At 42.3% G+C, this 16271-nt stretch overlaps 1 protein-coding gene across 3 annotated transcripts in view; it reads right to left on the reverse strand.

The window, feature by feature from the left end:
- Positions 1 to 16271, reverse strand: part of TIAM1 (TIAM Rac1 associated GEF 1) — a 380928-nt gene that overhangs the window by 202320 nt on the left and 162337 nt on the right. Inside the window, exon 1 of one of the 3 annotated variants that reach the window (XM_038581330.1) lies at positions 131 to 252. The exons of the other annotated variants lie outside the window; for them this stretch is intronic. The gene's annotated coding sequence lies outside the window, so the exon portion shown is untranslated. Of the gene's footprint in view, positions 1 to 130; positions 253 to 16271 lie in introns of those variants that run through there. 3 annotated transcript variants of the gene reach the window in all.

Here is a 16271-nt window from a genome sequence, read left to right on the forward strand (position 1 = left end):
GTAGGCTGGGAGTAACATTCAGAAAAGGGAACTTTCAAGACAATAATGATAAAACACAAAACGTGGAAACCGTGATACGTTCAAAATTGACTTATAGATATATATATACGAACATGAAGGAGATGCCTACCTTATCTTTATAGTCCAAGGACCTTGTGCAGAGGCTGGCGTAAGTAGAAAATTGGTACCTATTTGTTAAGTGAATGAAGCAAATGAACAAAAGAAGGCCCACGGAGAACTGTGAAGGAGCAGAATGAAGAGATGGGGTGTGTGAAATCAGCATCGGTCCTTAGCAGGAGGCGACTCTGCCCAATGGGAACACTCGACAGTAGTGAAGACATTCTCGGTTGTCACAACCTGGGGGAGCTACTGGCATCTCGTAGGCAAAAGACACAGGTGCGGCACGGGGAAAGCTTCCCCCAACAAAGAATTATCCAGCCCCCAAATGCCAATACTGCTGGCTAATGAGAAGCCCTGGGAGACAGGTTTCACTACCAACAGTCACTGAATTTATTCATTCCACATATAATCCTCAGCATCGGGAAGAGACTCTCCAGGGACTTGCAAGGATACAGAAGAGCATTCCTCCTCCTTTTCGGCCCTGCAGCATCTGATGGCTGGACCACCTGTGAGGGATCCGGAGAGAGTGGGCACTGGAGTCTGAAGCAGTAAAGAAGCACTGGGGGGCACGGGACACAGCCTCAGGCCCATGCCCTCGCGAGGCTAAGGGCCTGCATTACATTTGGATGGAAATAATCAAGAAGGGGGTGGGGAGGAGGATGACATAAGGCTGGGGTATCAGCTTTGGAATCACAGATAGCACATCTGGGGGGAGGAGGCAGGGTAGGGGCTGTGAAAGAGATGTGAAAGATACACAGACAGGCAGGCTTATCACAGCCACCAGAGTCATTTCTCCATTGATAGTCTTTAGCTGGAGATGCTCCATTGAGAACAGGAAGGATGTTTAATCTCATTACGGCTTATCGAGAAGAAAGTTACAAATCACTTACAGGAAAAAACGATGCAAGCACCACTGCGTCTACCAGTCAGGGTGAGGACCTACAAAAGTGAGGACATCTTTTCTACAAGTCTTCTGGCCTTGTCATTACCTAAGACGTGTTTCTTTTAACTCCAGAATGCCACTTGTGCTTTTTTTCCCTCCTTTCTAATAGGACTTCATTTCCGCTTGGAGGGGGAGACGAGCCTTGTCCTTGTTGCTCAGCGTTTCTCAAAACAGGGCACAGGATGGTGGGTTTGCTCCCCTTGAAGTGCCTTGGAGCCTCACAGATGGTAGGTATGCGATTAAGTGCATGTTGGCAGAACAGAATCGGTCCTCACCTCATTGCCTATCTCTCAGGCCAGTTAAATAAAGACTCTCCTATAGTTGCTTCTGGAGAGAACCACAGGGCACCCGGAGTTCAATAGTCTGAACAACCTGGGAGCACACAGAAAACCTGCTGGTTTCACTTAGTGGCTGGCAGATTGCAAAACACTCGACACAGGAGAAAGCCTACAGCATCAGAACCCAAGAGGTCCTCAGGCAGTGGCCACCAGCCTTACGAGGGAGCTGAGCTGCTCTTGGCATCAAAAGAAGGAAGGAAGGAAGAAAGGAAGGAAGGAAGGAGGCCAGGTCGTGGGTCCCCTCTACACACCCCTATGCAAATGGGAAGTCCCTCGTTATGTCACCAGCTTCTTTACCTGCAGCACCGAATGCCACTAGTCATGCTTTTTAAAAGCTTATGAGTTGAGTCCCACCAGAAGCAATGAACTTAATCACAAATGTACAGTGTTGCTGTTACAAAGAAATGCAACCAGTAGAGGGAGCACGGCTGACTTTTGTTTTTAACAAATTTCCCAAGATCAGGCTAAACTTGGGGGACAGAGTTACGAAAATAATCAAACTCTACCCACAAATAAAAAGATTTATGTAAAAATATTTTGAAAAACTCTAAGCCATGACACCCTCATTAGGTATTTGTACTGGTCATGGATATTTACACAAGAGCTAGCCACACAGATATAAGCCCACATAATGAATAAATAAATATATGTTGGAAAACAACATTTGGTATGTAGGGGAAAATGCAAAAAGGGTCAAACAGCTCTCCCTTTATCAGTTGAATTGATGCTCAGAAACAAAAAAAAAAAAAAGGAGAGTTTATTTATTTTCCCCATAGATTTTAATTCAGGCTTTATCTTGCTGTTTTATAAATTTGACCTACAATAGCTAACTTTTAAAATTCCTTTCAAATTGTGTTCTCAATGACACAAACCCCTTAAGGAAGGCTCTTCTGGATTTCTGTTCAAGGGTCTTCAGAACCAACTTGATCAAAAATCAGGGCAGCTTAATAGAAAAAAGTGTTGCCATCCACCTAGCTGACAAGGTCTAAGAATTTGACGCCAGCTCCTGCAAAGGAGCTTACCTCCCCACCTTTCCCACAAAGACAGTGGGAAGGTGGGTTCCCAGGAACAAGGCAAACAAGTGCCCATGTCAACCCGCCATCACCTATGTCACCTATGTCACCTAGCAACAGCAAACCAACAGCAAAGCCAATGAAAAAGAGAATTCTCCTCCTCAAGGTAGGTGAAGTCCAACAGGGGTGTTGATTAATACAGATGATAGGAATCCAAAAAGATGACTTCCCAGCGTCATTGCAGATCCAAATCCGGATCCCGTTAATTATACGGTATTGCTAAGGAAATTCAGAAGCTTTTTTATGAATACATTTTATGGTTGGCTACTGACTGGTTGCCAAAATCAAGTTTTTACATTTGAAACAGATTAGAAGTATATGGATCCATCCCACCACCACCCCACCCTGTGCTTGGTGGTCCGAGGATTACCAAGAATACTGACATGTTTAAAACCCTTGACTCACCCCAAAACCAACCCGTACTTCTCTCTGAGAGAACAACTGAGGTTCATCCTTTTAGACAACGCCTTCAAGTGCAGACCCTCGTTAAATTTGATTTGGCACCAAGATGTTTTACAACTTAAAATTAAACCTTGCACCAATAGGGACACCTGGATGGCTCAGTGATTGTGCTCCTGCCTTTGGCTCAGGTCATGATCCTGGGGTCCTGGGATCGAGTCCTACATCAGGCTCCCCGCAGGGTGCCTGCTGCTCCCTCTGCCTGTGTCTCTGCCTCTCTCTCTGTGTCTCTAATAAATAAATAAAATCTATAAGTAAATTAATAATAAACCTTGCACCAGCCAAACTTAGTGACTTTGAACAGTTTTCTCCCTCTGAAAACTGAATGCCTAACAAATGAGCAGAAGTAATCCTGAAAAATATAGTCTGTCAAGAAGAGGACAAGAACACTCTTCCAGCCTTTAAATGCCACCTAGATCCAGAACACCCACAGACTGAATGTGTAGCAAGTTCCTTGTAATCCAGAGGCTTCGATTTCCTCAACTCTTATGTGATAATATCCTACTTAATATTCTCTGGCTTCCTGGTTCTATCTTCCAATCATAGATTTCCATGTATGATTCCATTGCTTTCAAGACCCCAAATGACAATTCCTTACACAACAGCGTTGATCAAACATGCCCGAGTCAAGAGTTTCAGGATTCACTGGTGGCTCTCATACTTACAACTGAAGTCATGCTTGTAACTGGAAGGGAAAAGGGGGAAAGGAAGGAAGTGCAACCCAAGGATAAAAGTAACAAAGAGGCCAAAGGAAAAGTCCATGAACTCTTCGCACACTGACTAGCAAGAAACCATATGGGGCCAGATGCTGTCCTGCCCACACACACAGTGAGGCAGTTGGTGCCAAGGGCCCTGTGAGCCTTGCACAAGAGGTACATGTGGTTTGTGGGGGCGAGAGCATCTGGGTTTTCCCTGGTGTGGGCTCTTTTAGACACCTCTCTGCTCAGCAGTAATAAACAATAATAATTATTATTGGCACTAAAAGCGCGATTGTGTGAATAACTCACACAAGAAGATAAGTTCTTCAATCCTGCCTTTTCGCTGAAGAAGAGTGTGCAGCCTGGATAACCCTTCAGGCCTCCATAGAACCCCCAGGGAGTGTTCCCACTGGGGTCAAGAAGCAGTCCCACTGAGGCCTCCTTTCGTCAAGGGAGAAGTAAGGGTGTGAAATAAGGCCTTGTTCACATCCGGGCTCTGCCAACAACCAGACAAATAACTCATAGCAAGCCATTTGGCTTCCCTTTCAGTAAAATGGGAAGTTGAAATCAAGGCCTACTGACAACCCATGGGGTTACAAGCGCTGATCCAAATGGTAAGGGGCCCTACAAAAACAATTTCCAATAAGTATATAAGCCACCAGGTTAGCGTTCTAAATGTTTTTGAGGTGTTTGTGTTGATATTGCTATTTTGGTCCTGGATAGAAATACCGTCCAGACACCAGTGAAGTGACAAGGACCATGCCCGTAGATGTGTTTCTAACACCTGACATCTCACGCAGTCCTCTGCTAGTGACAGGCACATAATCAATTAAAATTAGGTGACTTCTGATGTCAGAGGAAACATGCAAATGAGAACCCACTCGTGCTTTCCTTTCTGAGAACATCGACATGAGATTTAATGGACTCTAGGAGCACTTGCTGCCACTTTCTCTAATGTCAACAAAAATTCAACACGCAAAGAGTATTTTCTTTGTCTCTTCTTTTTTTTTTTTATCTCCAGAGGTAGAATTTAGTGATTCATCAGTTGCATACAACACCCAGTGCTCATTACATCACATGCTCTCCTTCATACCCATCACCCAGTTACCCCATCCCCTACCCACCCCCACTCCAGCAACCCTTTGTTTGTTTCCTAGAGTTCAGTGTCTCTTATGGTTTATCTCCCTCTCTGTTTTTATCTTATTTTTTTTCCCTCTCTTCCCCTATGTTCACCGGTTTGGGTACTTAAATTCTACATATGAGTGAAATCATATGACACTTGTCTTTCTCTGATGAACTTACTTTGCTTAGCATAATATACTCTAGTTCCATCCACGTGGTTGCAAATGGCAGGATTTCACTCGTTTTGATCTCAGAGTAATAGTCCAGTGCATGCATGTGTGTGTACCACATCTTCTTTATCCATTCATCTGTCAATGACACCAGGGCTCTTTCCATAGTTTGGTTGTTGTGGACATTGCTGCTATAAACATTGGGGTGCAGGTGCCCCTTCGAATCATTCTGTTTGACACTTTGGATAAATACTCAGTAATGCAATTGCTGGGCTGTAGGGTAGCTTTATTTTTAACCTTTCGAGGAATTTCTATACTGTCTTCCAGAGTCGCTGCAGCAGTTTGCATTCCCACCAACAGTGTAGGAGGAGAAGGGGAAGATATCTGTAAATGTCTTATCAGATAAAGGGCTAGTATCCAAAATCTATAAAGAACATCTCACTTAGCACCAAAAAAATAATAATAATAATAATAACCAAAAAAATCCAGTCAAGAAATGAAAAGATATGAGCAGACATTTTTCCTAAGAAGACATACAAATGGCCAACAGACACATGAAAAAATGCTCAACATCACCCGGCATCAGGAAAGTACAAATCAAAACTACGAGACACCACCTCACAACAGTCAAAATGGCTAAAATTAACAACTCAGGAAGCAACCTGTATGGAGAAAGGGGAACCCCTTGCAAAGAGTATTTTCAATCAGAAAACACAACAAGCCTACATCTCAAAACATTAAGTGATCTGGGGTAGGCAACAGACACATAAAGAGTCACAGACCCAGATACATAAAAGTAAAAAGGGGTTCTGATTAATCACTCATCCATCTGAAGTCAGAAGGGCTAAGTGACTCAGGCTCACATAATAAAATAATGGTAAATTCAGTCTAGAACCCATATCTACTAAAACAAATCTGCTGCATGTCCTGCCAACTCAATTATTCCCCTCCTAGGACAAAAAAAATCCATAAAATACACATTAAATGCAGTAGATGCATACATAATTTTGGGCCCCAACACAGTACATAAGGCACATGTAAATTAAAAAATGATATAAATTGAGCCTATCGAAAACTAATAAGCAAATAAAAATAAGTGGGTGCATGAAAAATTTCTTGGGTCAGTCCCAGACGAGCAAATAAGAGGCTCAAAGACCTGGGCAGGAGGACGCAGTCAAGCCAGGACAGCTGAAGGCAGTCTGATTCACCAGCAGCCAGCATCCTCCCCCAACAAATTACAGTGCTAGACTAGGCAAGACTGCGGGTAAGTCTGGGGGAGATGTGGATGGATTCCTACATGCCTGAGGGCTCATGCGAGCACCCCGGCCAAAGACAAGACTCCTCCAAGTTCTCCCCAAGAAATGAAAACATGTCAGATGTAGCAAAATAGCATCTTTTCACGTGCATGTGAATATGCACTGCAGCACTGCACACAATTGGCAAGAAGCGTCAACAACCCAGACGTCCAGCAACGGATGAGTGGATGTACAAAATGTGGCCCATCCATACAACAGAGGAATATTCAGCCAATAAAAGGAATGGATGAACCCTGAAAACAGTGTGCCAAATGATGAAGTCAGACCCAAAAGAACAACTATTGTATGATTCCACCTATAAGAAATATCTAGAATAGGCACATTCAAAGAGAACAAAAGGGGGCGCCTGGGTGGCTTGGTCGGTTAAGTGTCTGCTTTTGGCTCTGGTCATGAACCCGGGGTCCTGGGATCCAGCCCCACATTGGGCTCCCTGCTCAGCGGGGAATCCGTTTCTCCATCTGCCCCCCCGCCCCCCAATGCTTGCATGTGTGCTCTTTCTCTCTCAAATAAATAAATAAAATCTTTAAAAACAAAACAAAAACAAAAACAAACAAAAAACAGAAAAAAAAAAAAAAAAAAAAAACCAAAGAGACCAAAAGGGAACCAGAGGTTGCCAAATGCTGGGGGGCAGGGGAGATGGGAAGTCACCGCTTCATGGTTATAGCACTGATGTATGAGTTGTGAGAAAGTCTGGGACACAGACAGCAGTGATCATTGCACAACACTGTGAATCTAATTAATGTCACGGAACTGTATACTTAAAATTGGTCAAAATGGCAAATTCAATGTTACATAGACTTTGCCACAACTTTTTTTTAAAGATTCAAAACAGGGCAGCCGGGGTGGCTCAGCAGTTTGGCGCCGCCTGCAGCCCAGGGCCTGATCCTGGAGATCGGGGATCGAGTCCCACGTCGGGCTCCCTGCATGGAACCTGCTTCTCCCTCTGCCTGTGTCTCTGCCTCTCTCTCTCTTTCTCTCTCTTTGTGTGTGTCTCTCATGAATAAATAAATAAAATCTTAAAAAAATAAAAAAGATTCAAAACAACACTTCATTTTCAACCTATTGGCTCAGGAACACATAGCTTTTCAAAATATTGCTAAAAAACAAAAGTAATCAAAACTCTAAGCACATTAACCGGCTTTAAAATGTGCCTGTTCTCCCTGTCACATCACCATGATCTTAATCACATACCTAAAAGAGTGATTTTCTCTGATTGTAAGAGATAAAATGGGATTGTCTAACCTATGAAATTAAATCTTTTCCAATTATAAAGATGAAACGAGGCACACCTCTTCACAGGCAAAGCATTCACAGTATGCCAGGTGTCACACCTGTGCACCACATCCCTTGCTGTACATCGGCTTCCCCCAATCTGTTCCCATTCCCAATTTCAAAGCAAATCAAGAAACCTGAAGGGCTGAATATAAGTCCAGCACCATAAGAGTGTGAGAAATAAACCAAACTCAAGTTAGCAGCTGAATACATGAATAGCTCACATTTTAACTACCTTTTGCACATTTAACGGACCTGAACTGGCCAGGAATTCTTTTTCTGGTCATAAGTCCATCACCTAAGACTTGTAAAGTCCCAGTGTCTCATTTGTAAAGTGGGTTTTAATAGTATTCTGCTTGTGACACTACTCAAGGATGAATCACATTTCCTGAGCACTTTGTGCGAACCACAGGGCTGAGGGCTGCTCATCCATTTTTGTACATGGTCCCCATGACAACTCAACAAAGTATGATAACTAGATCCATTGTGCAGATAAAGACACTGAGGCACAGATAGGTTAAGCAAACTGCCCAAAGCTGCTTGACAAGTAGGAGTTAGGGTCTGAAGTTCCAACCTGTCTCTCTGAGGCTGGGACCACAGCCCTCCTTCATCTCATTGCTATGACTGGCCTACAGTCTTGGCAGCTAGCAAGTGACTTGATTATTATCATCACCTTTAGAAGTCACAGGTCTGGGCTCACCAAGTCAGAGAGCTCAATATGATCCCCAAAGCCTGCACTTGCTCATGGGGTATCTCGTCCCTCTCTCAAGGCCAAATGTAGCAGGCAAACAACATATTTCAGGGTTCGTCATGAAGTTCCTGGCAGGTAATCATCACTCCGTCTGAGAAAGATGATGAACAAGGTGTCTAAGATGAGCAAGTTAAATTGGGTAACAATCAAAGAACATGCATAATGCCTGTGTAGGAATCTCATAAGCATATTCACTGGGCCCTTTTGCAGAACCAAGTTCCTCTGCAATAGGCAAGTTCAAGGCCTGGAACCAAGATAATTAACCATCTCAACCATAGTGGAGATATTTTATACTCAACTATTTACAGTGGTGGTTCACAATCAAAAGGAATACATAATGAAGAGAATTTTGCTCACTCTCTCCCAGACTTCCAATAAAACATGGCAGGTGACTCACAGGATGACACACTACTCCTGGCAAGGCGCCAAGAGTTACACATACCGACCAGTCGGTGTGGAGTAGGCTCTCACAAGCAGGTTGACAAACTTCACCGGATCCTCTGATACACCAAGGCTCAGCCTTCCACTCCCAGCTGTCTGGCTTCTGAGAAAAGGGAGTCTTCAGCATTGGGTCATAAAGATGCCAACCCATCAAACGGAATCCCTGCTGAGGGCTGGCCATGACCACGGCAAGCCATCTCTGGCTTTCACTTTTCTTGCTCCAACAAATTCACACACCTTTCTCAGTAGACTCGGGCTTATGATTCAGACTTGTGGCTCCTGCCAAAGACCTGCATCCTGAGAGCCTTTGTTCTCTTCTCTGGCCACAGATGAACTCAGTCCATTGAAGAATGGCTGCAATCCCTTGCCCACATAACTTTCCATTGGGCAAATATTAGTCAGATTGGCTGGGTCTGAGGGCAGCAACTTCCTGAAGGAACACCCCCTCAGACAGCCCATGCCACCACCACCCCAAAAAAAGTCTAGTAGAGTTGTTAATGAACTGCCCATTTCCAGAGTCTCATAGTTACATATTGACACATACATGGATCCTACTGGCTCAATTTCATTAACCGAAAACAATATTCTTGGCCTTTGGCATTAACATGGGCTTTTATTTTCATAAGGACTTGGTGCACCAACTCATACTATTTGCTTCCATGGGGACTTTATTCTGAGTAAATATGTGACCCTGGACTTGAGGTCTCTGTTCACCATCACCTTCTCAGTGAGGTCCTCCTAGACACCTCCATCCCTACCACCTCTTTCTCCAATACATTTCCTTTCTCACTTCCCTACTTTATTTTTTCTCTTATAAACACACACTAAAAATTTTCTTATTTTACTACTTGTTTATGGTTTCTCTTCCCAACTAGACTCTAAGCCCCACACAGTCAAGGATTTTGATCCATCTTTCTCCCAACTCTACCCTAGGTGCCTAGAAGAGAGCCCGTGGTATATCCTCAACCTCAACTCTCAAATATTTGTTGGCTTAGATTGAATACACCCTCGTGATGATAACCAAGACCAGAAAGCATGACCAAAACCCCACATGCCTGAGATCTCTCCTGAAACTACAGAAATAAAGTCCTCTGCCACTTCCTTCTAGACCCCGAACAAGAAGAGAAATAGGGAGCACGGAGGAAAATATATATTTATTCCAATAATACACAAGTACATGGGCTTTTTGGCCTATACTAAGAATTTTCAAGACTCAGCACACTAAATCTCCAAAATAGCATTTTTGTTAACCAAAAGGGGGAAAGACCAGTGATCCCTCCATACAGCCAACATCACGCATCCCACTCTCAGCTCACCACCTCCCATTTGTCCAGACCAACCCCGTCAGATCTCAAACCCAATAACCACCACCCTCCCACCTTTCAGTGGCCCTCACAGCCATGCTGCCACACAGTCGTCCCTAGCCTATCACTGTGTTCCTTCCTTAACTCCCTGGTCCCTCTATCACTGGGTCACATCCATTTGGCAAAGATACCAACCTGGTGAGATCCAACAAACTACCTGGTTGGCACCTGCACCCAGAGAGCTGAACAGTCCACTGGTCTTACTTTCAATGACCATTGATGTCAAGTCTGTCCTAAATGAAGCTGGTGATCTCATACCATAGTTGCTAGTCCATTTACCTCTTTGTGAAGTTCCCATCTACTCTTCTCATCCCAAATGCCCAATAATTTCTCCTCAGCTTTTTTTCTCAGCTGACGATCTCTTGTCCTACATCTCCAAGAAAACAGAAGCAATCGGATAGAACTACCACAACTTCCAAGCCTGTGATCACAGATAACTAACTATTCATATCCCATCTAAAAGCTATCCCTCGTCCTATGACTAGACCCCCCTCCCTATACTTAAGGACATTTTTTCAGCAATTATCTCTCCTCTACATTATCAAATCCCTTTGCTCTCCTGGAGCGTCCCCAGTGGTAGGAAGAGATGCCTTTTGATCTCTAAATTCAAATCAACTCTCAGCGCCCCTGCAGTTGCCACTACACTCTGAGCCACCATCTTCTCTTGCTGGGCTACAGCAAAACTCCTTAACAAGTCCCCCTCTTTACACAGTCTGATCTTACCCCAGAAGCCAGAGGGGTCCCTTTAATGTGCAAATCAGATCATACCACCCTCGATCAATCAAGGGGTAAAAACCAAACTCCCTGGAGGGTCTTACAAATCCTGTCATATCAACTCCTGTTCCTTCTCCCCTTGCTCCTGCCACTTCCACCACACTTGGCTTCTCTGATGTTCCCTGAACTTTCCAGACATACTCCCTCTTTTTAGAACATTCCAGATATGCAATGAGCTAATTCCATTATCTTTAAGTCCTCATTCAAATGGTATCTTCTCATGATTATATCCTAACTGGCCCCACTCCCCCACTCAAAAAAAAGCTGCCCCTTCCCCAAAACAGCTCTGCTTTTCCTTTTTTTTTTTTTTTTAAAGATTTTATTTATTTGAGAGAGAGAACGAGCAAGCAGAGTGAAAGAGAGAGCATGAGTAGGGGGAAGGGACAGAGAGAGAGGGAGAAGCAGACTCCCCACTGAACAAGGAGCCCGACATGGGGCTCAATTCCAGGATCCTAAGATCATCACCGAGCCAGAGCCAAAGACAGACACTTAACCATCTGAGCCACCTAGGCACCCCTTCTTTTCATTTTTTTGATAGTACCTATCACCTTCTAGCATATTATAGCATTAAGTTAATTAAAATGAAAGTCTATTAACTATGAATTTAATACAACTAATAAACAATTGTTTCTCATTTAATAATAAATCATAAAGACAAGGATCTTTGTCTCTTTTGTTCATGGAAGCATCCAAACTACAAAGGATGGTGCCTAGCACATAGCAGAACCTAAAAGACCAACCACTGAGTGAATAAAATAGTATTTCCTTTTCAGTCTATTGGCAAAATAAAGCATGGAAGGACAAAAATAGGGAAAACAGAGAAAGAGAAACTCAAAGACAGAGAGAAGGCAGTGAGAAAGTCTAATATGTAGAAAAACAGAGAATTAGGCAGAAGAGATACAGGCTGGCAATTCCCCAAAATACACAAAAGACACCAATCCACAGATTCCAGAAGTCCTACAAACCCCAAACAGAAAAAATAAGAAGATACTTAAACTATATATGTCACAGCAAAACTGGAAAAGCCAAAGAGAAAGATCGTACAAGCAGGAAGAGGAAGACTAATGACCTCCAAAGAGGCATCCCCTGAGCTGCCAGCTGACTTCTCAACAGAAACAAAAGAAGCCAGAAGAGGATGAGCTGTTATCTCCTAAGTGTTCAAGGAAAATAACTGTCAACCTAGAATTCTACACTGAGTGGAAATAAAGACCATCTGGAACAGAGATAAAATAATAATATCTTAGATTTTAAATAATATAAGAGAAAAAAGATAGGCCATAACAATATCCTATCCACCAGGTGGGAAGAAAAGGAACTAAAATACTTTTAATGCCCTGGTATTATCTGGAGGGATAAAAGTACCAATTTATATATGACTTTGTCATCTAAGGTAACAATGGGTTATCTTGGATCAAAAGATCTTAGGGGCACCTGGCTAGCCCAGTCAGAGGAATGCATGACTCTTGATCTAGGGGGTTATCAGTTCATGATGGGTGTAGAGGGATGTCTTAAAAATAAAATTGTTTTTAAAAAAAGATTTTACTTAAATAGGACAGACATAAAGGCAAATAACTAATAATTCTAATTGCATTCAGACTGAAAATTCATTTATTTTTTAAATAATTTTTATTTTTAAATAAAAATTATCTTAAAAATTAAAATTATTTATTTTAAAATATTTATTTATTTAAAAATTATTTAAAATAATTTTTTATTTAAAAAAATAAGAGAATGAAAGACAAGCTAAACTGGGAGACCATATTTGCACCTCACACAACCAACAAAGGCACATTATCCAGACTATTTAAACATATACACATCTACACACTACAAATCAATAAGACCAACTACCAAATAGAAAATGACAAGTGATTTGAATAGGTAGCCCACAAAAAAAAAAAAAAAAAAAAAAGGATATTCCAAATGGCCCTATGTAAAGGAGCTTAACTTTATTGATTACCAGGAAAATGTAAATGAAAAGCAAGAAATTCATTTATTTCCAAAACAGCTAGAATTCAAATGAGTGATAACAAGGTTTCCCTGAGGACCTGGAACAACAGGAACTCCCTAACTTATCCTTCCAGGGAGAGTATAACTGGGTCACCTACCTCACCCATCTTCAATAAGATGAAGAATCAGCAATCCACTCCTAGAGATACCCCAAGAAATGCATGCACATGTCCTCTGGGGAAGATTTCCCAGGACAGTCCTTGCAGCATTACTCACAAGAGCCAAGCACTAGAACTCACCCAAGTGTTCATCAGCCATAGAATGGCTACTATATCAGTTACTGTCTATGCACACAATAAAATTGTGCAATTGTGAATACGGATAAATCAGAGCTACATACAAAAGAAATGAATCTCATTTTTTAAAATGAAACCGGACCTAGAATACTAAATAAAAAATTATTCCACTCATATAAGGTTCAAAAGCAAGTAAAACTAAACGACAGTACTTGGAAATACATATTTGAGTCACCGAAGTATGAAGAAGAGCAAAAACATGCCAAGCCCAGCTGTTACCCTTAACAGGTAGGAAGAGGATGGAAAGAGAGGTCTTCTGGGGAGCTGGCAACGTTCCCCTTCTTGAGCTGGTGATGACCGTGCTACCCACTAGGGCTGTACACTCAAGTTTTGGGTACCATTCTGGAGGGGTTGGCATATTTCACAGTTAAGAAAAGTGCATCAAATTACAAGAAAACAAACTCTCTTAAAGAAAAACATTTCCCATCAAATAATAATTCCCACTTCCCAAATAAGAAAGCCTCTTAACTTTAGGCTCTAGATATAAAATCCTGTACAGCTAGCACTACATTAAGTCTCTGTAAAGTTCAATGAGTAAGACAGCTAATGACACATAAGATAAAATGCATGGTCTAAAGGAGATATTTAACTCATGAAGATATTCTCCTCCAACCATTAAACTAATAGTAGATCATATGGTTATAGATTCAGGTGACTCTTCTTTAAGGAATATTGTCAGTTAAATTGATGAGATAGGTGGGTAGATAGGTAGATAGGTAGATAGACAAAGTATGTATATATTTATGTATGCAAATACCCACACATGTTTATATACACATGAATGTATGTGTGGCCAACAGAAGAATATACCCTTTGCTGTGACTTTACTTAAAAATGAAAGCAGCGTTTAAGAGTAGGTTCAGTGCATACATCCTCTTCTCTGGTATCACTGGACCGGATGAGCTTCAGGATCTGATGCTTACAACTCAAGGGCATGACAAAGGAATTGGGAAAGATGCAGTGGTTGTCCTCATATAGAGCCCAAATATTCAAGCCATCCATCCAATACTGCCTTTCTTCTCATGACAAATCATGGACCCATTACCTATGAACATGTTATGCTTTTATGTGTAAAGAAATGTCCGTCTATCACCTCTTGGGCGATGACCACTCATCTTTCTTACCTGCACTGTGAGCAGTTAATTGCTTTATTTTCTGATTAGTTTGCACCCTAGATAACAGAAACATTAAGTTCTCCAATGTCTTTTTTGCCTAAGATTAGTGGTGGGGACCCTTCCTTTCCTCCTGTATTTGTGACTGCTGTTCTCCGCAGAGCACCTCCATGCTTTCTTCTCCGCCACCCCCAGCCACAAAGATGAGCATGACCTAGTCAAGGAAAATCACTGAACCTCAACACCCTGGACATAGTGACTGGTCCAGATATGGTTAATGATCTACAGTAGCCAATCAGAGAACTTTTAAAAAGTAGGATGTCAGCCTAGAGCTGCTGGCAGCCATGCCTATGCTAGGCTCAAGCCAGATCGAAAAAAACTAATCCAAGACAGGGAAATACAGAGATGAAAACTAGAAAGAGAAGCCTGATGCACTGGCCTCTCTGGGTTCAACTGTCCCCTACATCCACCTTTATCCTATTCCTTACAGGGGCCAATTCGTTTCCACTTTGGCCTAACTCAACTCAGGCATCTAACCCTTTCAACGAAAGGTCTAAACTAAGAGGGTTGAGGTTTCTTTTCTGGGTTTTATTTTGTTTGTTTCTGAATGGTCTTGCTGTTGGTGTTATTATTTTGCTGGGGTAAAAAGCAGAGATCTGCCCCTGGGAGTCACATCACACCTCTGCATTCCATGTTTGTGGTGGAGGCGGGGGCGGGGATGGGGAACCTTTATGAGCCACTAAGCTTTCTCTTATTTCTTTTAAAAGTGTACTTTCTGTGTCTTCCCTGCCTCATTCTTTATTTCTTTATTGAGCCCGTTTCCCCTTTTCTTTTCTTTTTTTTTTTTAAGATTTTTTTTTTAATTTATTCATGATAGAGAGAGAGAGAGGCAGAGACACAGGAGGGGGGAGAAGCAGGCTCCATGCCGGAAGCCCAAAGTGGGACTTGATCCCAGGACTCCAGGATCGCGCCCCTGGGCCAAAGGCAGGTGCTAAACCGCTGAGCCATCCAGGGATCCCTGTTTCCCCTTTTCTAAACGCTGAGTGACCACATGGTGAATGTCTTAGATTCTTCTCTCTTCTGGGAGAATGCTGATCACTCCCAAATTAAAAAGTGACCAGGGAGCAGTGGCTGGAGATGCTTTTGCAGTACGCAGGTTATGATTTTAGAGCCCTTCCAAAAGAGAGCTCTCTGGTTTTGAGGAAACTCCATGCTTGGGGCAACCAAAGGAAGTGCCTCTGAAACCACACAGCATGCAATGGAACCACAGAAAGAAAAGAGGGAATAAAAGCCTCTTCCTGTATATTTTCTGAAGCATCCTGCTTAAAGAGAGATCATGGTGTTCAATTTCAAGAAAGAAACATTACGGGGAAACATGTAGGGCAAAACAGCTTCATGATGCATGCAAACGTTCAAGGCCACAAAAGTAATTTGCATTGACTTCACACATCTCTCCACTATTTTGATAATAAAGAACATAATTTCAGCATTTTACAGGAAGGTCAAAATGTATTCCTAGTTACACCAACCAATCGCTCTCTCAATCCCATGGTGAGCTTCCCACTATTGCAAGTTCTAGAGACAAGATTAGAGGCCCCAGCACCGCATTGTTTGACATTTCTATGGGCCACAAAAATTTACAAGTATCCCAGGTGGAGTAAATTTGTTAAGCAAAGGGCCATTTGAAAATAAAATTGCTTGTGGAGAGCTCTCTCACAGTATATGAATTTCAGCTCATAACACTCATAGTGCCTAAGTTATTTACTACTTGGCTCTTCACAGAAAATTTTGCCTACTCTGGACTATGAGAACTGGAGCCATAATAAATGTGGCTCCAGTTCTCAACCTGAAATTGTGATTAAATGAGAAGTGCTTCAAAGGTTTCTGCTGAATATCTACTCTGTGGACTTAGCAACATGTAGCTGGAGGGGGTGTTGGGGAGTGGAGGAAGCTATGTTTGAGAGTGAAATGGTGGAACTGAGAATATACTGGAACATCAGTCATGGATGGAG

This window comes from Canis lupus, chromosome 31 (assembly GCF_011100685.1).
Source record: "Canis lupus familiaris isolate Mischka breed German Shepherd chromosome 31, alternate assembly UU_Cfam_GSD_1.0, whole genome shotgun sequence".
Lineage (NCBI taxonomy): Eukaryota > Metazoa > Chordata > Mammalia > Carnivora > Canidae > Canis > Canis lupus.